This window comes from Felis catus, chromosome B2 (genome assembly GCF_018350175.1).
Source record: "Felis catus isolate Fca126 chromosome B2, F.catus_Fca126_mat1.0, whole genome shotgun sequence".
NCBI classification, from domain to species: Eukaryota; Metazoa; Chordata; class Mammalia; order Carnivora; family Felidae; genus Felis; species Felis catus.
In genome coordinates this window covers 86,108,402-86,133,991 of record NC_058372.1, presented here as the reverse complement: position 1 = coordinate 86,133,991, position 25,590 = coordinate 86,108,402, and the positions used below count along the sequence as shown (strand labels likewise).

Genomic DNA, 25,590 nt, shown 5'->3' with positions numbered 1-25,590 from the left:
CTCTGTCTCTTTCAAAAATAAACACTAAGAAAAAATTTGAACTTTGCAAAGACTCTTTTCCTTTGTTTCTATTCTTTTTTCTTCATTCACTTAGGAAGTATTTTAGAAGAAAAGAAATCCAGGCCTCCCCAAATATTTTACATTTGTGTAGTTTTATGTTGCCAAAAATTTTTCATGAATGTCCTTCATATCTTCAATTATGAAATCTAAATCCATAATAACATGAAAAAGTTAAAATGAAGTATAAAGTCTTCACTGGAAGCTCAGGAAGCAAGTGCCATGAATGTCTTGATCTTATGAGTCTATTCATTATTGATACACTTCTGTTACAAAGCCCTTCTTTAAAAATGCAAACCCTAGAGTTATTCTGACTTTGATATAAATTGATGTAATCAGATGGACTGGGTAGTCTTTCTAAACAACTACCCAATATTAGCTTCCCCTACTGTGGATGGAATTGTGTCCCCAAAAAGATCTATTCCAAGTTTTAACTCTCAGTATCTGTGAATGGGACTTTATCATTATGATTTTACATTTACTTATTTATTTTTGAGAAAGAGAGAAAGAACAAGCAGGGGAAGAACACAGAGAGAGAGGGAGACAGAGTATCCCAAGCAGGCTGCCCGCTACCAGAGCAGAGCCAGATGCAGGGCTTGAACTCATGAACCGTGAGATGATGACCTGAACTGAAATCAAGAGTCAGATGCCTAACTGACGGAGCCACCCAGGTGCCCCTTGTGAATGGAACTTTATTTGGGAAGAAAGTCTTTGGAGGTGAGATGAAGTTAAGACAGAGTCACACTGGATTAGGATGGGGCCTAAGTCCAATGACTTATGTTCTTATAAGAAGAGAAGACTTTGGAGACACAGAAGCACACAAGGAAGAAGGCCATGTGAAGGCAGAGACAAACCAAGGAACATCCAGGATTGCTGGCAACTTCCAGAAGCTGGAAAAGGCAAGGAAGGATTCTTCCTGGAGCCTTTGGAGGGAGCCTGGCCCCTGCCCATACTTTGATTTTGGACTTGTAACCTCACGAATTTTGAGAGAATGATTTCTATTGTTTTAAGCTATCTGGTTGTGGTGATTTGTTACAGCAGTCCTGGGAAGTTAACACTTTCTTCATAGATTTAACTTTGATTTGGGTAAGGAGTTATTTGGGGGTAATGGTGGGATGCTACAGTGATTAAATCTTGATAATTCTTTTCACTTGGGAAATGGAAATTAAGGGCAGAGAGGAAGAAGTGAATTATCTTAAAAAATACATATATGTGTGTGTGTATATACGTGTGTGCATATGTACACACATATACCTCTTAAATATACACTGCTGAAAGCAGGTAGCCTATGTGTCTCCTCTTGTTATTTTCCAACAGCCCAAAAGCTTAGGGGAGCAAAAGGGGGTCTAGACCCTGCCTACTACTCTCTTGGTCTCTTCCATTATATTCTAGTCATTCCGACCTTTTGTCAGTTCCTCCAAGTGTAATTCAATATGTAATTTCTATTGGCTTGTATGGCGTATAAAATATTACAATGTAGCTGGATGTGTGGGAGGAATATAAGCTTAAACTATTCTCTCTAGTGTAATTGGGAGATGTTTTTCCTTCAAATTTGGCATAATGGTAGAAAACACATAAATTCTATATGCTATTTGATGTGGGTATCACACCCAACTACATGTATAAAATTTAAGTCAAATTCAGCGAGTCACATGTAATTATAAACCAAGTCATAAATTTAAGGCTGTTCACATATACAACTCTAAATTAAAGATGACTGTATTGTAGCAAAGCGTGTCTCAAAGGTAGACTCATGGACCATTTGAGAGAAAGAATTTATAACTCTTCTTAAAGAGAAGCACCTGACCATGAAAATCTTACTGGCTACAAATAACCCAAAGCAATGATAGGTTCTAGGATTTGCATAAAAGAAAAAACACATGAGTATCAGAAAATTATCCCGGTAAGAAGATAACATCTTATCAGTTTATTCTGTTTAATGGTTATGACTTGATAATTAGGTTTTTTTTAACTTAGATGAATTTAGTGCTTTATATATACACAAAGTTTTTCTAATATATCGTTCTTATTTTGGCATTCTAATGAATATGATTATGATGTATTTCATCCTTTAAACTGCTCACTAGCATACATCATTTTCAAGAAATAAGGAATGCTCTTTGCAAGAACACCATTACCTACTTCTATGTATAGATGTAATATTAGGAAGCTGTTGTCTGCATGTAATTGAATAAATCAGGGGTGTTACATTGTGTCTTACTGAAATGCTCTTCAATTACCTCTTGAGGTATTCGCCACCCACACATGCACTCACACGCACTCATACACATACACCATATCAAATGAACTGAAATAACTTTTAATTACATCAATATGTTTTTATATACATGCATTTCTTTATTCATCATACTCTAAAAAGATGAATTCCTGATGACACTAACCAGGTAGTAAAGCAGAATGGGGAAGGATAAAGACTGTTCCTCTACTCCTCAAGTCAAGGAGAAAAACTGTGATCTCCTTAATGAAATGATTGGTCATGTAATGAAATGTACGTTTTTTGTTCTTAACTTTTATAATTTAATTTTTTCATTTCGTCTGAAAAACTATTCTTGAAAGTCTTTTGGTAAAGTAAAACACATACATACATATATGCATGAACTGGAAAAGATTATTTAGAGATTTATAAACTTAAAAATTTTCAGGATTAAGAATACTCCAATTAAAATTAAATTAGATATGAAATATTTAGTTATATTTAAGAATGCATAATTGGCTGTGATTATAAACAATTAATACTGAGTAGCAACCCCAATGCCATCTTTATTTTCCTTAACTTTCACTTTCATCCAAACACCAAGTCCTAATTCTAACTTTAATAAAGCTTTCCCCTCCTTTCAAGTCCAGTTCCATTACCACAACCAAGAACTCCTTCACTCAGACCAGGGCAATTAAGGTTTTTACACCTTATGTGTCGTCACCAACGAAAACGTTTTAAAACACTGACAGACACTCAGGTTTAACTCATGCCATTCCACACTTCAAAAATTTTCAGTAGTTCCTTACTGCCTAGAAGCTAAAGTCCAAACAATTTAGCATGGAGAGAAAAACCTACAAATTTTAACTCCCATCTTCATTTCTGGGCTTAACTATCATGACTACTTGCTCTCTTGCAGTCAAACAGCGCTGTATTTCATTTGTCAATTATGTTATATCTTTAGATATTTTCAGAGCTCTTGCACATATTTTTTCTTTGGCTTAGAATATCCTTTAAAACTTGTGAAGTTATGCTAATCCTCCAATGCACAACTCAAATCTTTCTCATTTTATAAAATTTCATAATTGAAGCCTCTATGCATTAATTCACATCAATGTCAAAGCATTTCCTTTACTTTACCTTGTATTTTAGTAACTGAGTTCTCAATATTTTATTTTCCATTAGATTTTGATTTTTTAGGGCATTGGCTATATTATTTATGTTGTATTCTTGGAGCCTATAAAAGCACCTTAACCATGGGGCGCCTGAGTGGCTCAGTTGTTAAGCACCTGGCTTTTGATTTTCGGCTTTGATACGATCTCACGGTTCATGAGATTGAGCCCTGCATTGGGCTCTGTGCTGAAATTATAATTTCCTTGCAAAAATGCTATTAAAAAGTTTTTAAATTGTTTTAATAGTTTATTTATTTTAAGTAATCTCTACATCCTATGTGGGCTCAAACTCATGACCCAGAGATTTGGAGTCACATGCTCTTTTAACTGAGCCAGCCAGGTGCTCCTGCAGAAATTTTATAAGATGGTAAGAAATTACAAACATGGTCAAGCTCTTATGTGCCCTTTGCTATTAAAAACATTCCATGATTTTCCTTGGGAATGTTATTTTTCCATGTATATGTTAGTGGATGAGTTAAAAATCACTTTTCCCCTTTTGGTATTGGATTACAAATGAATTGAATCAACTTTCACTCCACTTTAGCATTTGCAGAATGAACTAATAAATATAAGAGGATTTATTGGTATTCCACTGACCTTTCTGCTGCAGACTGCATAAAAATCTCAAGGGCTAGCTTAGAGTTCAATTAATAAAGATTACACATAAAGTACAAGGTCACTTTGTTTTCCCTCCATTGAGTTTTCCAGTCTGTAGTTGATACTAATTACTAAACCTGCATGCAGGAATGCTGGATATTTTATCTTTGTATATTTTATATAAATTGGCTTTGGAAAAAATAGATCTGTGTCTGGATATCAAAAGGTAACCATATGATAAGGGCATTTTATTCTCCAAATACTTAAATAAATGGATTAGTATCAGGCAAAGAACAGAAACTTCAGTGTAAATTTTATATACCTGAGTGCATAAATATTCAGAAACATTGTGATTTTGTTGCATTTTATCATTTTCCTATGATTTGGAAGGAGGCACTCCAAGTATCAAGTCTATGAATGGAAACATTGGCAACTGTTCTCTGAGAGGTGTTAATGAGATGCTGTTTTTGACATTTTAAAAAGAAATACAAAAGATGCAGTATAAGAGAAAGAAAAGAGAAATAACCGTAATAGCACATACAGTTTTAGCTTTAAAAGGATGAAATTATCTTTCAGTAATAAAACCAAGTCACATATTCCATATGCACATGAATTTAAAATAGTAAGAGTGTTCTAAGTGAGGCACAAAGAGGTGAACTGGCTCATCTATTCCCATGAATTGTTGTGAATTATTTTTGGTGATTTGCATCCTAGAATAAGCTCAGAGAAAACTGCAAACTTTATATAAGACTCTACATCCTGAGGTAACATATGAGACTATCTCTATTATTAACTCAACAGTTTGACAAATATTTACTGAATAACTACTATGCACAATGAGACATTCTGAGAATGTAGACATAAAGGAAGCATAAAGGAAGACTCACTCTCTGAGGACTTCACAATACTTGGGAAGATAGGTACGAATGGAGATTTGGCATATTGTGGTAAGGACTCTGATAGGGACATGCATGAAATTTCATGGGAACACAAAGTATTGATGTATAATTGAATCTCAGGGAAAGATTTCACAGATTATGTGCTGCTTCATCTGGATTATCTAGATTTCAACAAATCTAGATAATGAAATAATTCCTAACATCTTTGTGGTTGAGATGAGTATATGTGGATAGTGTTATTGTGCAGTCTGTTGAGCTTTTAGCTGATAAATCCTTCCTACCAAATAATACTGGTTAATGTCTCCATGTCCAATTGTAGGATGCCTCTGGTTTCTTTCATTGAATCTTTCTTTACATCATTTAAAAATATTTTTAAAAATGTTTATTTATCTATTTCTGAGAGTGAGCAAGAGCACATGAGTAGGGAAGCAGCAGAGAGAGGGGGAGGCGGAGAATCCAACTCAGGCTCCAAACCATCAGCACAGAGCCCAGCACAGGGCTCAAACCCATGAACTGTGAGATCATGATCTGAGCTGAAGCCGGATGCTCAACTGCTGAGCCACACAGGTGCCCTTAAAAAAAATTTTTTTAATGTTTATTTATGTTGACAGAGAGAGAAATGTAGAGTGCAAGTTGGGGGAGGGGCCAAGACAGAGAAAGGGGGAGAATCCCAAGCAGGTTCTGCAGCTGTCAGTGCACAAGCCAATGCAGGGCTTGAACTCACAAAACCTGAGATCATGACCTGAGTTGAAACCAAGAGTCCAACGCTTAACAGATTGAGCCACCCAGGTTCCCATCTTTGTATCATTTTTAAATCAACTATTTGATGACATGATATTATTTGACATAGTTAAAAAATTTGGATATGATTTTAAATGTGGGGCTCAAGGTACTATGTCACATAATTGATTTTACAAAGAATTTCACAGACAAGAACAGTGGGTTGAAACTGACAAGGGAATGAAATAGTAAAAGGATAGAGTTAGGTGTAAAATCCACTGAGGAAGTAGAGAAATGTAATGACTTTAGCTTAATAGATCTTCAGGTGACCAAGATCTAGAATTTTAGCTAAATGAGAGATCATTGTGACGCATGGGTGATGCCAATGTTACCTGGAACATTAATGAAAACTTGAAGTGTAGTAGAACTATGTATTCCAAAGGGGAAAAAAGGCAACAGCTTAACCCTCTCTATTAGAAATAAAGAGCATTCAGTTTGGTATTATAAATGGTACAAAGTTGAAAATTATCAGAGAGCTGTGATCTAAAAAATTATAGGTTTTGAAAATCATGCTTTATAAATAAATGGTAAACAAAATGAAAGGTGTTTTGGAAAAGAGATCTCAGGGGCAGTAATGGGTATCTGAAATAACTGATTATCCATTCTATCCATCCAATCTAGAAGTCTTATTTTTTTCTGTGTTTTCTATTTTAAATTAAAAAAATATTTATTTTTGAGAGAGAGAGATAGATAGAGCATGAGTGGGAGAGGGGCAAAGAGAGGGAGGGAGACAAAGAATCTGAAACAGGCTCCAGGCTCTGAACTGTCAGCACAGAACCCGATTCGGGGCTCAAACTCAGGAACATGAGGCGAAGTCAGATGCTTAACTGACTGAGTCACCCAGGTGCCCCTGTATTTTCTATTTTAAAGTGTCAGTGTTCCAGACACATGCTGAAAATAGGGAATGATTTCAACAAATAGCTGGCTCCCAAGAGCCCCTCACTGTAGCACAGTATGTCTATTCTTTAACTCAGGGTCTATGGACAGTACTTTGAAGGTCTGTTGCATGAACAGACCAGAAGTTGTATGAACAACTTTATATGCCATTACATTTTTTTTATGGAGGTGATTATCTTAAAAGGAATGGTGGCTGAAAAATATTTAGGAAACATTTGTCCAATGAAAGAGTCACAGATGCATGTGATGAAATACAAAATGAGAATAATTATGGGGCTCCTGGGTGGCGCAGTCAGTTAAGCGTCCGACTTCAGCCAGGTCACGATCTCGCGGTCCGTGAGTTCGAGCCCCGCGTCGGGCTCTGGGCTGATGGCTTGGAGCCTGGAGCCTCTTTCCGATTCTGTGTCTCCTTCTCTCTCTGCGCCTCCCCTGTTCATGCTCTGTCTCTCTCTGTCCCAAAATAAATAAAAACGTTGAAAAAAAATTAAAAAAAATGAGAATAATTATGTAGGATATATAATTGGGGAGAAATATGAATTTTATTTTTTTTTATTCCAGAAGGAAGAAGTAGAGTTTTACCTAATTTCCTAACGTTACCTTTCATTGGAAGGTTTTATTTTTGGTAGTTGATTTATATAAAATTCTCTCATAGAATAGGAAATTGAATTATATTCTATCTTAAGGATTTTAATTTTTATTGTGTTTGTTTTGTAATGTTCATTGAAAGTTATTTATTGTCAGCTTTCACTTTCTTCTCACTTCCTGTATATCACAAATGAACTAAAAGATGCCTTGGCCTATAATCTCTCCCCTATGAATTTTACTCACTAATTCATTCCCTCATGCACCAAACATCTTTTTAAACTGTCTTTTTTTTTAAATTTTTTTTAACGTTTATTTATTTTTGAGACAGAGAGAGACAGAGCATGAACGGGGGAGGGGCAGAGAGAGAGGGAGACACAGAAGTGGAAGCAGGCTCCAGGCTCTGAGCCATCAGCCCAGAGCCCGACGCGGGGCTCGAACTCATGGACTGTGAGATCGTGACCTGAGCTGAAGTCCGACGCTCAACCGACTGAGCCACCCAGGCGCCCCTAAACTGTCTTTTATATAGTGATATGCAGATAAATATTTAACAACCAACCCTCTGGGGAAAAAGATCCAATATGTAGTGTGTGGTGATTTCCACAGTGTAAATACTTCCACTAAGGCCAATTCTAAGCGACCGATATATGCCACTGAAAGCAGAGTTAAAACAGAGGCACACAGTTGGCCATCTTGAGCTAAGGAGCTGCTCCTATGATCACATCAGGGCTTGTATCATCCCAACAAGGTATTAGGTACCAGGTTATAAAGATGACCAAAACTGTTCTTGCTCTCAAGGAAGTCCCCTTCTACTAAGGATGAAGAGTATGTAATACATGATCATATACCTATTATCCTCTGTAAGTTATATATTGGTTGACTGCATCCTTTACCTCTGTGGTTTGACCTCGGATGTCTTAAGCAAATTTTGGATGCTCTGAGCAGATTACCTCTATGAGTCTTATTTTCTTCAACTATCCCGGGGAAGAGGGAAGCCACTTATTCTATAAATATTTGTTAAGTGCCTATTACATACCATATAGTGTGCTATGCACTGTGGATATGCAATGAACAAATGAAGTAAAATGTATCCCCTCACTGAGCTTATAAACTAGAGGGAGGAAATGAATAATAAAGAAACAAATGAATAAAAGCCATAGTGTGCCATATTGTCTTAAATTCTAGGTAGAAAAATCAAACAGAAAAGAGGACTGAAGTGGAGTGGAGTTGTAATAGTTAAAGAAGGTCTGGAGAAGGTGGAAATTGACAAAGGATCAGAAGGAATGAGGGGCACAACCGTGTAGGTGGCTGGGAAGAGAATACTCCAGGTAGAAGAGACAGCAAGTTCAGAGACCCTGAAAAGGAGCATGCCTGAGTTGCTGGAAGACCTAGGAGGAGACTAGAGCAGAGAGAGTGGAAGTGAAGACGTGGAGATTGTAGATGAGATAGAGACTTTCAGAGAGTGGGTGGGGGCAGATTAGAGAAATTGTCAAAACATTGTAAGGATTAGAGCTTTTCATTAGTAAGGTAGGAAGTTTCAGAAGGCTATGGGCAAAGGAGTGACATGGTCTGATTTATATTTTAAAATAACTGTTTTGCTATTTTGAAGATAGTCCATGGGTTAGCAAGGACAGAAGCTGAGAGATGAGTTGGGAAGCTAGTGTAATACTTCAGGTGAGGGAACCTGGGACCTTGGACCAAGGGTTAGAATGGTTGTGGTGAGAAATGATAAGATTCTACATAACTGGAAGGCAGAAGAATCTTGATCTGACACCCGGATAGATGATCTGAGAGAAGGAAAGGACCCAAGAATCCCTCCAAGTCTTTTAGCCTTTGCAGCTGGATGTAGTTGCCATTTACTGAGTTAGCCCAGGGTTAAGGGTGATAAGATTTTCCATTTCATACATAACAAATTTGAGATGTGTCTTAGACTTTCAAGTGCAGGCATTATGTAAGCAGTTGGATGCATTACCCACAAATGTGTGGCAGAAGTCTAGGCGAGATATATTTTATGAGTCATTTGAGAATTGATAATATCAGTAAACATATAGAGTGCCAGGTATCATTCTAAGCACTTTTACAGATATTAACTCATTTAACGCTCCAACAATTCTATGGGATAGGTACTGTTATAATCCCAATTTTTATGGATGAGGTACCTGAAATGAGATTTGATTGATTGTTAGCTAAGTGTACACATCTAACATTAAAAGTAGTTGAGCTGGGATTCAAAGAGAGTCGGGCCCAAAGAGCTGTGTTCTTAGCCACAATACTCAACATGGAATCACCAATGGAAGGGCTGCTAAAAGCCAGAGTAGGTGAACACTTAGAGGCTATGGAGATGAGGAGAACCAATAAAGCAGATGACAAAAAGTTGCCAGTGATGCACAAGGAAAATCAGAAATGCACAGTGTCCTGGATGACAAGAGATGGAAGGTTTGAATTTGTGAAGAGGAATCAACTTTGCCAAATGCTGCTGATAATTCAAGTAAAACGAGGACTGAATCTTTGCCTGGATTTATCAGCGTAGCAGCTGTTGGTACACAAGACACAGCAACTATGGCAAATGATGGGACAAGCCTGGTTGAGTTGTGTTCAAGGAAGAGAGAGAGGAAAAGAGTCACAATCAGGCAGTGTAGACATCTTTCTAGAGGAGTTTTCTGTAAGGAGGATCAGAGAAATGATGATGTGAGCTAAAGGGAAATGAAAGGTATAACATATAATAATAATAAATAATAATTGTGAGCTAAAGGGGAATGAAAGGTATAACAAATAATAATAATAAATAATAATTTGTGATGTGTTGAACCAGCTTTTATACAGTAAATGCTCATTAAAGCCGCTCTTTAACATTCTTTTGTTACAATGTAGCTTTTAGTGTTTATTCTGTATGTATGTGGGTGTCTGTGTGTGTGCACACACATGTATGCATGTGGGTGAAGGGTTAACAGAGGAGTTCACAGATGACCTGACAGTGGAACTAATGTATAAATAAGAATTCACCACATACCACAAAAAGAACATGGGTGTTTCAGGCAGAGAACGGTCTCAGCAGAAGCATGGGGTGATAAAAGGCATGGAGTGTCACCTGAAACACAGATCAGTATTAGAATTAAAAAGAGGCTTTATATCTCCTTCTCATCTGAAACAGTTTCTCATGATGTGTTACATAAAAAAAGAATTCCCTGTTCAAATACCTTCCAGGAAGTGCTGAGTTAAGTGATGAAAAAAGCAGGGCTTCTTTTCTAAAAAGTTTCTCAGAGCTTTTTAAGTATGTGACACACAGCATTTCCAAAGGTTGTTTGACCTTGGGATCTTTCACAGAACAGCATCAATGTGAGGGAACACTGGCTTAAAGTAGAAAGGCATACTGTTTTACAGGCTCATTAGGTTCACCAAAACTTATATACTTGGCTTGCAGTGCAGCAAACCAGGGCTTAGGGGTCATACAGATCTGGGTTTTAATTCTGGCTCTGTGACCATGTAATCATAGTGGGATTTTTAACTCTTCTGTCCTTTAGTTTATTCATTTGTAAACCCTGGAATGCTAATGTGTATCTTCCTCTGAAAGACTGTTACACAGATTAAGATAATGTGTGTTAAGTCCCTGGTACCATCAAATAGGCTTGATCCATGGAAGTTGATGGTACTATGCTTGATATAGTGGTACCATGATACTGGCTTCTGCCTTGCACTGTAGCATGTTGGCAAAGTCTATTCCCTCCACATGGAAAGTTCTCTGAAAGCAGAGTTTGTTTTCTATTATTTTTCATGTGCCTCACAGTGCATGTTCCATGGCTTACACATACATGATACTCAATAAATGTTTGTTAAATTGAAAGAACAAAAGTGTTGAAAAGAGCTGCCATAATGTTTTTATTTGCTCTCCATTAAACAGCTGCTAAAAGCTGTTAAAAGCTCCAGTGAGTTTGGAAACTCACTTTTTGTGGCTCCTTAACCACTTAATATCTTTCAAGCCCCTTTCACTTTTTCCCTTAGGAAGAGTGATAATTATGTGCTCATAAATAACATAGACATAAAGAAAGGCAAATTTCAGTGTTAGTTTTTGTTGCAGAGATCTTTTCTGTTATATATCCTAATTTGTAATACAAAACTTATTAACTCTGCTATGCAGTTTCTTAACATATATTTATGTGTTTATTGCCAAGATTGAAATATCCCTCCTACTTTCCTGGAACACGATCCATTCAATCCCCATAGTTCTAGATGTGTTGTCAACCATAGCACCCATTCCCTCTCATCTAGGTGAGACACCCAAACTGCATTTAAATGTATTAGTTACATGGGAAGGATAAATGAGAGCATACAATAATCCACAGAAAGAAAAATGATCCAAAGGTGTTACAGCCCAATAAGCAAATTTTATGAAAGGAGATCTTTGTCAATTCACTCACCAATTTACTAAATACTTGGTAAACACCTGTAATGCGCAAGAACTGTAGGAAGTTCTGGGGATACATTGGTTAGAAAACAAGTGTGGTCTCTGATTTTATGTGGAAGAGGTTAAAAGCCTAACGAGAGGGCAGATATTAATCATACAACCTCATAAATAAATGAGAAATGACTGATCTAGTGCCCCAGATGGAAGGGACTGTATGGAATACTACAAGGATAAAATAGAAGAGTAAAATGTGTCTTCCGAATAAATGAGGAATGGGATAAGAGATGAAATTATGTAAGAAGAGAAGTAAGGCTAGAACATGTCCGAAGGAAGAAACAGCATGCAAAGACCCTATAGTGAGTTGTAGGGTGACACATTCAAGTGTGTGAAAGAAGCCAGCCAGGCAAGGCTGGAGCATACAGACCCAGCACAAGTGTAATATTTGACAACTGTTGAAATGTTGGCAGAAATAAGATCATGTAGAGCTTTAGGATCTATAGTAAAGATTTTGGTATTCATCTTCAGGTGATGAGAAGCCATTGGATTATCATAAGTGTGGGATATACTCTCAACATTCATATTTTTATACTTTTGTTTTAAATATATGTAGACAGAAACATGATATAGTGTTGTTCATTTTTAAATTTCACCTGTGAGGTATCAAATGTAACTTCACTGGCATCTTCAACAATATGTTTCATTATTTCCAGGAAGATGTACGCACATCTAGTTCATTCATTTTTTCCACCATTTAGAACCACATTGTAAGAATATTTTGGAGTCTATTAGATGACTGCAGATTTTATTTTGATCTGTTAATTTGGGAAATGTGTTGATCAGTTTTTTACTGTTAAAATATCATTACATTTTTAGGATAAATGTACCTAGCCATAATGTATAATATTTTTTTATTGAACTACTGGTTATAATTTGATATCAAATATCACTTCTGTACTCGTATTTATAGTAGTAGACTAAAATTTGCATTTTTTTCAAACTGTCTTGATCTGATTTAGGTCCAAGGTTATACTCACCTTATAAAATTAGTACAGAAACTTTATTTCACAAAATATTTTCTTCCTCAAAAATTCTTAAAGATTTAATGAAACTTGCTTATAAAAGCATCTTATTTTGGTATTGTCCCTCCCTGTACAAACTTTTTATTTGGAAAATTCTCAAATCAATAGAAATATTGAAGCATTGTTATGAAGAACATTTGCACATCCTTCATCTAGATTCATTGATTCACATTTTGCCATATATTTTTAAAAATTTTTAATGTTTTTATTTATTTTTGACAGAGAGAGAGACAAAGAATGAGAGCGTGCAAGTGGGGGAGGGGCAGAGAGAGAGGGAGACACAGAATCCGAAGCAGGCTCCAGGCTCTGAGCTGTCAGCCCAGAGCCTGATGCGGGGCTCGAACCCATGAACCGTGAGATCATGACCTGAGAGCCAAAGTCGGACACTTAACCAACTGAGCCACTCAGCCACCCCTACATTTTGCAATATTTCTTTCCTTTCTCTTTCAATTTTCTCATCTGTTCTCTTCATTCTCTCTCCTGTCTTTAACTCTCTTGCTCCTTAACTACATAAAAGCATATTGGAGATATCATGTCACTTCTAAGCTAAATATTTCAGAATAAATATCTTAAGAAAAAAAGCATTCCCTAACATGACAATAATGCCATTATCATACCTCAAAAAGGTTATAATAATTGCATGTCATAAGCTATGGCTTATATTCATATATAAAGTTTTTTTGATTGTGTCCAAACTGTATTTAAAACTGATTTTTTGAGCTAGGATATAATCAATCTTCATGCATTGCTATCAGGTATTATGCCTGTTTAGTCTTCTCTAACCTAGAATTATCCCACTGACTTTTGGGTTCTTTATTTCTTTGCTTTATTTCACAAAATTGAATTTTTTGAAGAGAATACGGTAACTTATTTCATAAAATATCCCAAATTCTGTGTTGAATTTCTCACAGTTAAACATTAATGGCAAAACATAGATAATGCTCCACACTTCTTGTTGCATCATACCAGGAGTCAAATAATGCTAGGTTGTCTTTAATTGGCAAAGCTATGTCTTGTCACTTGGTTAAAATGATGAGCTCTATATTGTGAATGTACATATCCCCCTGGTTACATCTCTGTACTGGCAAGGTATTAATTTGATACAAGTTATTGGATAGAAAGACATTTGTGCCTCCTGATAATATACTGAAAGCTCAGGTCAGCTTCCCATCTTGCTCTAGGATAAGACCTTGTTTCTGCTATTAAAAACCCGGATCATCATTGTACTTTTGGCCTAAATGCAGGAATATGGGCTAGATTAATCTTCTAGACTGAAACAACAACAGCAAAAAAAAAGAGGAAGAAATACATCAAACAACAGTTTAGACATTAGGTATCAGCCAAGAAAAGACAGTGATCCCTGAAAGAGGGGAAGAAAGCAAGTACTATAACTTCCTCCAGATTCCCGCTAGGTGAAAGGTTGCAGGTTGTAGCACAAGGAGGGGGAACCCAGGCAGAGCATGGTGGTTTTCCAGAGCTAAGGAGACAGTTAGGAGTTCAGGGAGGCCAATAGGTTAGAGTTCTCTGGGAAGATTATGTGAAAGGAAAGAATTCCATAGCAAATATCTGGAAATATGTAGACGACTCTCTCAGTTAACTACTAATCATGAAATGTGTATGAGCAAAGTCTCCATGGTGGGCGGCGGGGGGGGGGGGGTGATCACCCAAAAAGAAGAGAGGGAACAATCTCATATATGGCCACAAATAGTTTGTGTTTCACTAGACAGAATGAAAAAAATCTCATAAATCATGGGGCATTGTGAAGATTATTCAAAAAAGCATTAGGGGGCACCTGGGTGGTTCAGTCGGTGGAGTGTCTGATTTCAGTTCAGGTCATGATTTCATGGTTTGTGAGTTTGAAGCCCACATTGGGCTCTGTGCTGACAGCTTGGAGCCTGGAGCCTCCTTCAGATTCTGTGTCCCCCTCTCTCTCTGCCCTCCCCTGCCTGTGCTCTGTGTCTCGCTCTTAAAAATAAATATTGACAAAAACAAAAACAAAACTGGGAACAAAATTAGTCCTTGAATAAAAGCTGTTCTACTCTCATCTAACAAAGAGACATGAAAGCAAACCTGAAAAGGGAAAAGTGAAACAGTTTTCCAGTAACTTAGATGTGCTCCAGAATAAAGCTCAACAATATTTATAGACAAACAAAATATTCAGCATCCAGCAAAGTAAAAATTTATAGCACATGACTTCCAATAAAAAATAACAAAGAATGCAAGGAAGCAGGAAAGTAAGATGTCTCATATATTTAAAAAAAGATAAGGAAATAACTGAGCATGTTATAAACATGGAAGATTTTTTTTTTAAAGACTCACATCTGACTTCTAGAGATAGAACTCCAGTTTCTGAGATGAAAAAAAATGCACTAAATGAAATAAACCACAGATTCGATACTGCAGAAGACAGATGAGTGGAACTGAAGATATAACAATAGCAACTCTTCAGCATAGAATGCAAAGAGAGAAAAATGAATACGCCATCAGAGGCTCTGAGAAACTTTAAGCCATCTAATATACATGCAGTAGGAGTCCCAAAAGGAGGGAAATACAGAAAAAATTTTTGAAGAGATATGAATGAAAATTTTTGAAATGTGATGAAAGCTATAAAATCTCGGGAACCAAGAAGTCCAATGAATTCCAAGTACAAAAAATATGAAGGAAACTGTATCAAGGTACGTTACAATGATAATTCTTAAAAATGAAATGAGAAGGTTTTAAAACAAAGAAATAGACATTATCGAGTATCAAGAATAAAATTAAGGCAGCTCTTCCTGCCCACGGGTCCAGTTCCTGTGCTTTAATAAAATCACCTTTTGGCACCAAAAGTGAAAGAAAAAAAATAAGAATTATAGCAGATTTCTCATCTGAAACATGAAAACCCAACAACATTGGAGAAATGCTTTAAAGCACTAAAAACCAGAATCCATTACTTAGAAAAACTATATTTGAAAAATAAAGACAAGATATTTTCTGAGAGATATAAAAGCTAAACCCTCACCATTAACATGTCTTTATTGCAAGATACGTTAAAGGAAGTCTTTCAGCAGAAAAAAAAATGATCCCAGATGAAAACTTGAAGCTATACCAAAGTATGAAAAATATCAAAAGTAATAAATACATAGGTAAATAAAAAATAATTTTCTTTAATTTTAACCTCTATAAAGAATTAAGCAGCAAGCTAAAAAGCAAAAAGCTAAAAAGCCAAGATAAAATACACAACAAAATACATGCAAATAATCCAAAAGGAGGCAAAACGTCAACTTTAGTTTCTGAGTCTCTAAGAGTGGCATTTTTCTCCACCAAAGAAACCAGGGTTGAATTTTGAAAAAATTGGTATTACAGGAAGAACAAAAGCTAAGAATTGGTCTTCACCCACATGCATAATTGTTTGGCTCCTTTCTGATCACCATGTGTTGAGAAGGCATGTGTCTCTCTGCCAGTTATATGGAAGGTGCAGGTGCTAATCAAAAATTGGCAGGCTGCATGCTCCTGACTTGCAGGAAACCTATACTCTGTGACAACAGGGTCCTGCTTCTACCACGTGCCTTGTAATACCTGAGTGCAGAGAGTTTGTTCTTTTAGTGTGAGGGCCAGAAAAGGGAGGCCAACTAGAGGGAAGGATTAACTGAGAAAATGCAAGGGTTCTGAATAGATCAATATTTCTTGGTTTGGATTAAAGGTTAGAAACAAAGTCAAGTACTCTGTGGTCAGACTGAGCTTTTCGTAAGAAAAGATAAATTGGGTTCTGAGTTTATGCTAACTCCAAAATCAAAGTTCAAATGGATTATATTTCCTAATTATGAAAGGCAAAACCAAGTAGCCAATGGAAGAAAATATAGGAGTATATCTTTGTGACCTTAAGATGGGGAACTTCTTAAACAAATTACATATAGTACAACCAAAGGTAATAAACTAATAAATTGATTGTATCAGAAAAAAAATAACTAATTGATTGTCTATATCAAAATTAGGGATTTCTGCTTAAAGACAAAGTTAATAGGTGACAACTGAGGAAAAAGAATTCCTAAGTCTAAATCTGACACCAAATGCATGTTTATAATGGAAAAAAAATAAAAGCTGTGAATCCAAATTAACAGAAGGGAAGGTAATGAATATGTGGAGATAAATAAAAATGAAAGGAACACTGAACATGTCAAATCACAAGATTAGAAATTTGAAAATACTAAGTATTGGTGTATAAAAGGCATCTTTTGTCTTCTCTGGAGAAGAAGCCATATTAAGTATATGCATACAACCTAAGATTCAGAAGACTACATACCCTGGTTTGCCTAAGTTCTGCTTCATGCTGCATTTAATAATTTTTAATAATGCCTTCTTACACTCTCAAAGTTAATTCAGTACAAACAGTAAGTTATAGGATTGCCCTAGTAATGGCCAAGCTATTCAACACTTGAGTTTCTCAGGGAAACTCATACAGGTCTACAAGAGGATATGTATGAATATCAACCATCACTGTGCTGTTCATAATAGCTGGAAACTGAAGGCAATCTGGATGTCCATCTCTAGGGGAATAACTAAAAAAACACTTAAAGACTGAAAGCCATGAAATTCTATCAAACAATTAGAAACACTACACTAAATATATATTGTGAAGGTAGAATATATTTATAGCTGTACTGGAAAACTATTTCAGGAGCATCAGGGTGTCTGGTTTTACTCTTGGTCAAGATAGGGTAATGGGATTTATGATGTATTGGAGACCTTCAGGATCAGTTTCTTCACTGATGGTTGCAACTAGTCTACTGGGGTTTGATATGCCTGGTTTGTGTATGTGTCCAAATCAGAATTACCCTTAATTGTTCATGGCAATATAGGCTTTTCTTAGCATATTCCTCAAAACTACCCAGTACCCAGTTCAAAAGCCACTTCCAGATTTTAATACATTTGTTACAGCAGCACCACATTTCTGGTACCAACTTCTGTCTTATTCAGTTTGGGCTGCTATAATAGAAAACCATAGACTGGATGTGCTTATGAACAACAGAAATTTATTTCTCAAGATTCTGGGGGCTGAAAGTCTGAGATCAAGGTGCAGGTAGATTTGGTGTTTGGTGAGAGCTGCTCCTGGTTCACAAACAACAATAACAACAAAAACAACAACAACAAACAAAACAATTAATCATCAAAGGGACATAAAATGGCTTCCCTGGGATCTTCTATTTCAAGCTTTCCAGATAATGTGCCATGCACATGGGATGTCTCTGGGACCTCCAGTGCTTTCCTGCATTCTCTTTCTGTGATTGTCTTGTAAATATTGCATTTAAATGAAAGTCTTAGATGAATGTGCTCTGTGGAATCTGATGAGTCTTTTCAAATAGCCAAACAAAGGGAATCTTTACATGCATTCCACTACCTGGGTAGATCTTTTTAGTAAAAAAGGAACTGAACAAAATATTATACTATACATCATAATATATCATATCTTTGTGTAGGTTAATTTAAAAATATGCACACACACACAACTATATATTTTGCAAGAACACATATATAACCAGAGATGCACGGCATATATCAAGGATTAGAGTGAGTATCTATGGGGAGTGGGAAGAAACAAATAGGGATCAATGATCAGAACAATGCAGATACTGAGTACCATAATGTGGTGATAAGTATGAGTAATGTAATCAGAATCTGGGGCTTCTAAGGCAATTTCTATGATTTACAAACCCAAATCCTCTTCACTGAGTGTGTAAGTTTTATGACTTTTCTACTACTAGTCAGCTTAGTCTAATTTCTTTTTTTAAATTTATTTATTAATTTTGAGAGAGAGAGAGGGAAAGAGAGAGAGCAGGAAGGTCCAAGAGAGAGGGAAAGAGAGAGAATCCCAAGCAGGCTCTGTCAGAACAGGGCTCCATGCCGGGCTCCATGAGGGGCTTGAACTCACAAATTGTGAGATCATAACCTGAGCCAAAGTCAAGAGTTGGGTCCTTTAACCAAATGAGCCACTCAGGCACCCCAGCTTAGTCTAATTTCTATGGGATATGTGTTTGTATCTGTTAAGTGTCTAATTTGTTTAAAGTTGAGTATTAGGGCAGTCAGTCCCAAATGTGTGTATAATACAATGAACATTGCATTCTAAAAAATTATTACTCAGCTTAAAATCCAGCTAGGGTCAAGCTTTGATAAGTGTATTGATAAACTCTGGGAAGTTTAGATAAGCATTTTTCAACTGGATGATTAGGGGCAAAATTGAAGACTGAAACGCAATACATTTTTTGGTTTTAGTTCTTTATCCAAAAACTCTTTCCTTTTCATCGGAGAGCTAAGTCTATGTTTAAAAAATACATAACACTTCTGAAATATACCAGATGGTCTTTCCAGGAAATTTAGGACTTTTTTTGACAGAATTCTCTGGAAAATCAACCCAAACTTATTTTGGATGTTAAAAGAAAATGGGAAGATATGATCTTCTATATGGTAATTTTTAGTGTTATTAAACACTTTAGTGTCTCATTTAAAACATTTTCAAGGTTGCTATGCATTTTTTATGGAAAAACAATCCCATCATTATAAGTAGAATTAAGAAGCCCAAAGATTCCACCACATATCTATTAAATTGACAAGTACATCTTGAAAGGTTAGAGCTTAATTTGGGGAGTTATATAATGGCATGTGAGAAGCAATGTTTTCTTAAACTATTATCATCTTTGTTATGCTTATCACATGCTAGACACTCCAGAAATAGTAGCTGAAAGAATGTATGCATGAAAGTAAAAATGTTTAGGCTAAATGAGAGAAAAATTAGTACGCTACCTAACAGATTACTTAAAATACTTGAAAAGTTATCTTGTCAAAAGAAGTCAAATTTGTTTTTTGAAGATCTGGTGGTCAGGGCTCAGATCAATGATGGTGACTCGAGAGAAATAGAATTTAGCTCAATATAAAGAACTCTGATACAATTAAAGTGGAAGTCTGTGGCCATTCCACACAGATGCAGGAGAGGGACTGGAACCCTGGATGAAAAGCAGAACTAGGTGATCTGTGATCAACACTATTAGGCTGCCCTATGTTCAAAGGTCTACTCTAAGTGAATGCATCCAGAAAAAAGAAGAGAATAAATAAATGGTCATCAGTTTCTTTTATATTACCTGCTACCTGCTACTCATAAATATGATCTTTGGGGGCGCCTGGGTAACTCAGTCGGTTAAGTGGCCGACTTTTGGTTTCAGTTCAGGTCATGATCTCAGCATTCATGGATTTGAGCCCCGCATCTGGCTCTGTGTCTGACTCTGTGCTGATAGCATGGAGCCTGCTTGGGATTCTATCTCTCTCTCTGCCCCTCCCCTCCCTCTCTCTCAATGGGTAAAGTTTAAAAACAGAAGAAAAAAATTATTTTTTGGTTTGTAATTTTGTGATTTGGGCCTACCCTATGATAATAGCCACGGCAATCTACTTATTTATGAGAAAGGCAAAGCCCTTGTGTGGACTTATGCATTCTGAAATATTAACAATGTATGTGACTCACATCAAGTTCTTCAACAATTTTTAAACTGTCCACTTTATTTTAGACACTGGTGATGCAATATTGATCAGAAAAGACAAAGCTTCTCCTCTCAGAGAGCTGTGTTCTGGTGAGAATAGACAGGTAACAAACACATCAAAAAATAAATAGAAAAATTTCAGAATGTGGTAAGTGAGAAGAATGAACAGTAGGGGGACAAAAGTGGAAACATTGAAACCAGTTAAGCAATTTTAGAAGAACTCTTATTTCTAACACTTTGGTAGACTAGATAACCAGAAAAAAAAAAAAAAAAAAAAAAACAACACCTAAAAAACCTCCTCCTTGTTAATGCAACCAAGAACATAAAGTATCTAAAAACAAACAAACAAACAAACAAACAAACAAAATAAGTAGGTAAGTAAAATATATAGAAGTTCTTTTGCAGAAAATTATAAAACTTTATTAAAAGACATGAAAGAAATCCTAAATAAATGGAGAGGTATACCATGTTTTTGAAAGAGAAGGCTCAGTGTATTTAAAGATGCAATCTTCCCAAAACTGGATTAGAGAGTCAATATAATTTTCTTTAAACTTCAAGTATTTTTAAGAAAATCAAAACCTATTTAAAATGTATATAAAAAAATAAAGGGACTATAGTAGTCAAGACTCTAGAAGAAGCATCAGGTAAAAAAACTTGCTATACAAAACATCAAGACATATTATTATGAAGCTTTAGCTATATAATTAAGGCAGTGTGGTATTTGGGATAGAAATAGCTGATAGAAGAAAATAATCTAAAAATAGATCCACACATGTATAGAGATTTAATTGTTATGTTAACAGTCACTGGGAAAGAACAGGCTAATAAGGAATGGTGTTGCAACCCTGCATATCTGTTCAAAAGGAAAAAGAAAATTAAATCCCTACACATGCCATTCGCAAAACTCAAGAGATATTAGATATTTAAATGTGGGTGGCAAAACTTTAAAAGTTTTAGAATACTATATAAAAGAATATCCGTAAGACTCAAAGTTTGGAAATGTTCTCTGAAAGAAGCTCAATAAATCAAAATACCAAAGAAAAATGCTGATGTTTGAGCTAATTAAAATAATTTATTATCAGAAGATAGCATAAAAATAGCAAAAGGACATGACCTGAACAGAAAGAAAATATTTATAATTATATTTGACAAAAATATAAATATAAAATTTCTACAAATCAATAATTATAAGGCAATCAACCACAGTAGAGAATGCTTAAATGATCAAATATGCATTTTAGAGAAGAAGAAACATGAATGGTCATAAATATAAGAAAGATGTTCAACCACATTAGCAATCAGCAAAATGCAAATTGTTAAGTCACAAAGAGATAGCATCTTACATGCCTTATACTCTTCAGATGGGCAGAAATTAAAAAAAAAAAAATTAGAGTTAATAACGACCCTGGATGACTCAGTGGGTTAAGTGTGCAACTTTGACTGAGGTAATGATCACATGGTGCCTGAGTTCAAGCCCTGTGTTGGGCTCTGTGCGGACAGTTCAGAGCCTGGAGCCTGTGGATTCTGTTATCTGCCTCTATCTCTGCCCCTCCCCCATTTGCCCTCTCTCTGTCTCTCAAAAAATGAGTAAACTTAAAAAAAACAGTTTTGGGGCGCCTGGGTGGCGCAGTCGGTTAAGCGTCCGACTTCAGCCAGGTCACGATCTCGCGGTCCATGAGTTCGAGCCCCGCGTCAGGCTCTGGGCTGATGGCTCAGAGCCTGGAGCCTGTTTTCGATTCTGTGTCTCCCTCTCTCTCTGCCCCTCCCCCATTCATGCTCTGTCTCTCTCTGTCCCAAAAAATAAATAAACGTTGAAAAAAAAAATTAAAAAAAAACAGTTTTGTTTAATCTATTGCATTTGAATATTTGAAAACTTCAGGACTTAGTTCCTACACTCTCCATATGTACTTTGGAGCAATCCCAACATGTACTCATAACAAATTTATTACAATAATGTAGCAGCATTGTTTTTAATAAAAAACAACAGTAAGACATCAAGAAAAACTTGGACACCATCCAAAACTTTACACAAATTATAATCAATATATGAGTTGTGTCATACTAAAACAATTGCCTAGTGTAAAGCAGTAAAAGTGTATGAACTACAAATATACACAACAATACAGTCAAATCTCGCAAAAAAGATATTGAGAGAAAGCAAATTGCAGAAAAATATATACCATACTCCTTTATGAAAAGATCAAAAACAAAACTCAACAATGTATTATCTAGAGTGAATATACAGAAAGGAAATTTTTTAAAAAACAAGAAATTATAAGCATATGATTTAGGATGGTGGTTACCTGTGGGACAGAGGACAAATTGATCAGTGAGGGCATTCAAGGTATTCAATTGTTATTGTTCTATTTCTGAAATTGGATGCTAATTGGAAAAATATTTCTTAAACTTTACCTACACAGTTTATGTATTTCTTTTATGAAACATTCCACAGATATTAAAAGAAAATAAAAATAAATGACTGTAGTTTGATTAGGATTTTAGCAATGAGGATGGAGAGAATGAACAGATTTGATGTATATTTTGGTGTTACTGTTGGTAAGACTTTATGATGGGTTGCAGGTACAAAATTAGTGGAAATGTAGTATCAAGAAAGAATCCCAGACTTGGGGCTTGAAAAAACAGTATATATTTCTGCTGATATTTAAATGAGGAACATGTTTACCATTGAAGTGCTATTTCTCATCTGGACATACCATTTTTGAGATGTGTAATAGACATACCCAAGATATTAAGTTGGCTGTTAATTACATGAGTTTTGAGACAAGGATATTTGTTGGGGCTGGTGATACTAAGAAAGACATATGAATGGCATTCATATTAAACAATAGGACTAGATACAATCTTCAGGGAAGAGAGTGGATTTTAAAGGAAGATGATGCATGGCCAAGCTATGGTTCTTCAACTATTCAAGGTTGATTATATGAGATATGTTTATTTTAATAGTCACTAGAACATTTGAATACCTTTTTTGGGGCAATCATAATTTTCTCAGCACAGTGATTTATTTGCAGTAATTTATTAGAATAGGCAAAGTATATATATATGTGTGTGTGTGTGTGTGTGTGTGTGTGTGTTTAATAAATAAGCAAAGAGATTTTTTTTTGTTCATTTTTGCTTCACTTCAGCCCAGTTTTCTTTCACTAAATTGCTTTAGGCATGGAAAAATGCACCTGAAAATTTTATTTTATTGATCTCCTCACTACTCTTATGTAAGAATCTTATGTAAAATGAGTCCTAGATTATCACTGAGTATTAAAGAAGTTATACATAACTACACTTAAATATTTTCTCATAAATAACCATTTTTCAAAAATTATTATGTCATGATTTTTGGCTTTTGTTTTAGAAGTACAATTAAGCTCTTTGTGAGAACTACTGACAAATAGATCACAGCAACCAGCATAAATAAAATGTAAAATATTTGTTCCATGAATATTTTATTCATCAGGATTTGTTTAAATATGATTCTAAAAACAATTTAAGGGCATAAATACATGCAAATTTGTGTTTCTTTTGATATTTAATAGCCTGGGTTTATTCTAATTCCTAAAGTACAATATTAGCTTTGACAGATACATTGTTGTAAAGCTGAGGGCTTTCTTTTTGGTGAAAATCATAATTGTTTCTACATTTTTTATAGCTGGATCCATTTTTGTTTTCCCACAGTGGCCTTTCATTTTCTCAGTATTCATTAAATTTAGCAACTAGTTTTCCTAAAACATTCAAATACATCATTGTCATTCCCTTTATGTGGATGGACTTCCACAGGAACTGTTTTTTTTTCCATAGTGACTTCTTATTTAAAATTTTTTTTTAATGTTTTATTTTTATTTTTGAGACAGAGCACAAGCAGAGGAGGGGCAGAGAGAGATGGAGACACAGAGCTGTCAGCACAGAGCCCAACATGGGGCTTGAACTCATGAACTGTGAGATCATGACCTGAGCCAAAGTCAGATGCTTAACTAACTGAGCCATCCAGGAGCCCCACAGTGACTTCTTATTGTAGGACAGTTCTTAGTCCCTTCACACAGGTTAGGAACTAAAATTCCAGTTCTGGTTATCTTCCTTTTTCTGACTGAAGTCATATTTTTACATTAGAAATGGACTGTTAGCAACATTTGTCTGTATATTAGAAGGCAAACTGATGGTGCCATTATCTGGAAAATCAATAAAGTAATATTCTATTAAAATGGTGGATTGATCTCAGGTACTTGCTTTCTCTTCTTCCATTAGCCTCACCAAAATAACAATAAAGGAATAGAAACTTTTAAATACTCAAAGAGAATGTGAAACAGAGAAGATTATCAGCAGCCAAGAGATTTCAACAATTTCAGGAGAAACCAGAAGACAAATGGAAGAGTAGTAACTGAGTCAACTTCATCGAGGAAGTCTCCATCTAAATGCCTGAACATAGAAGGAATGATGAGAAACTCCTATCTATGGTACCTGGAAAGCTCAGTACTTGAAGGTACAGGATATTCTGCAAATTTGAAGTTATTAAAAATAGAGGGTCACTTGAAAGAATGTACATAGATTTAATGTTTTCTAGTCCCGTTCCTCCACTTTTAAAAACAATGTGGCTACCAACAGGGAAAACAAACCAAATGTCTATTTTGAAGAGAAATAAAACCACAATGGCTCTGAACATGGGGACAAAAACTAACAAAACAGTTGAGGAAATGAGGTAAGGATCAGGGTTAAGTAGAGGGATGCAGTTGAGGGGTCTAAAAACATAATGGTGGGACCCTTTGATCCCAGATCTCCAGACACATGGATATAGATTGAAGGGTCTTCTTTTCAGAAGCTGAAAAGTTAAGCACAAGGAATAGAATCTAAATATTGATGTGTTTCAATGAAAAGACCAACTCCTTCAATACTCATCGAACAAATTCTATCTATACACTAAGAACTTCAATATTCTCTGCTCAGCCTTACTTTCAAATATTAATGCATAACTAAGGATCATGGGATATCTGGTTAGCTTCTAATATGAAAGAAAGAGAACAAAGCAAGCATATGGGAAAAAGGATCATGGGAGAAAATTTATGGTGAATATATCACAGTTATTAAGGAAGATGTATCTACAAAACAAAAACAGAGTATTATCAAGCCAGAGCAGCCAAAGAGCAAGAAAACATTCTTGAAAATATTTCCAAAACTGAAATTCCAATAGAAATTTTGGAAAACAAAGTTGCAGAAATCTCCCAGAATAAAGAGTTAAAATGAAAGAAAAAAAATTAGAATGAGAAAAAATTTAGAGTCAATTCTGAAGGTCCAAGATGGATTCAAAAGCATTCCAGAAATAGAACAAAAAGGAAATAATTGTTTAAACATAACCTTTTTTTAAGTTTATATATTTTGAGAGAAAGAGAGAGAGAGCGTGC

General features: G+C 35.6%; 1 protein-coding gene across 2 annotated transcripts in view; it reads right to left on the bottom strand.

Annotated features, from left to right (window-relative positions):
• FUT9 (fucosyltransferase 9) overlaps positions 1-25,590 on the bottom strand; it is a 210,227-nt gene that overhangs the window by 119,884 nt on the left and 64,753 nt on the right. The window contains exon 2 of one of the 2 annotated variants that reach the window (XM_019830970.3): positions 10,210-10,287. The exons of the other annotated variant lie outside the window; for it this stretch is intronic. The gene's annotated coding sequence lies outside the window, so the exon portion shown is untranslated. The remainder of the gene's footprint in view (positions 1-10,209; positions 10,288-25,590) is intronic. 2 annotated transcript variants of the gene reach the window in all.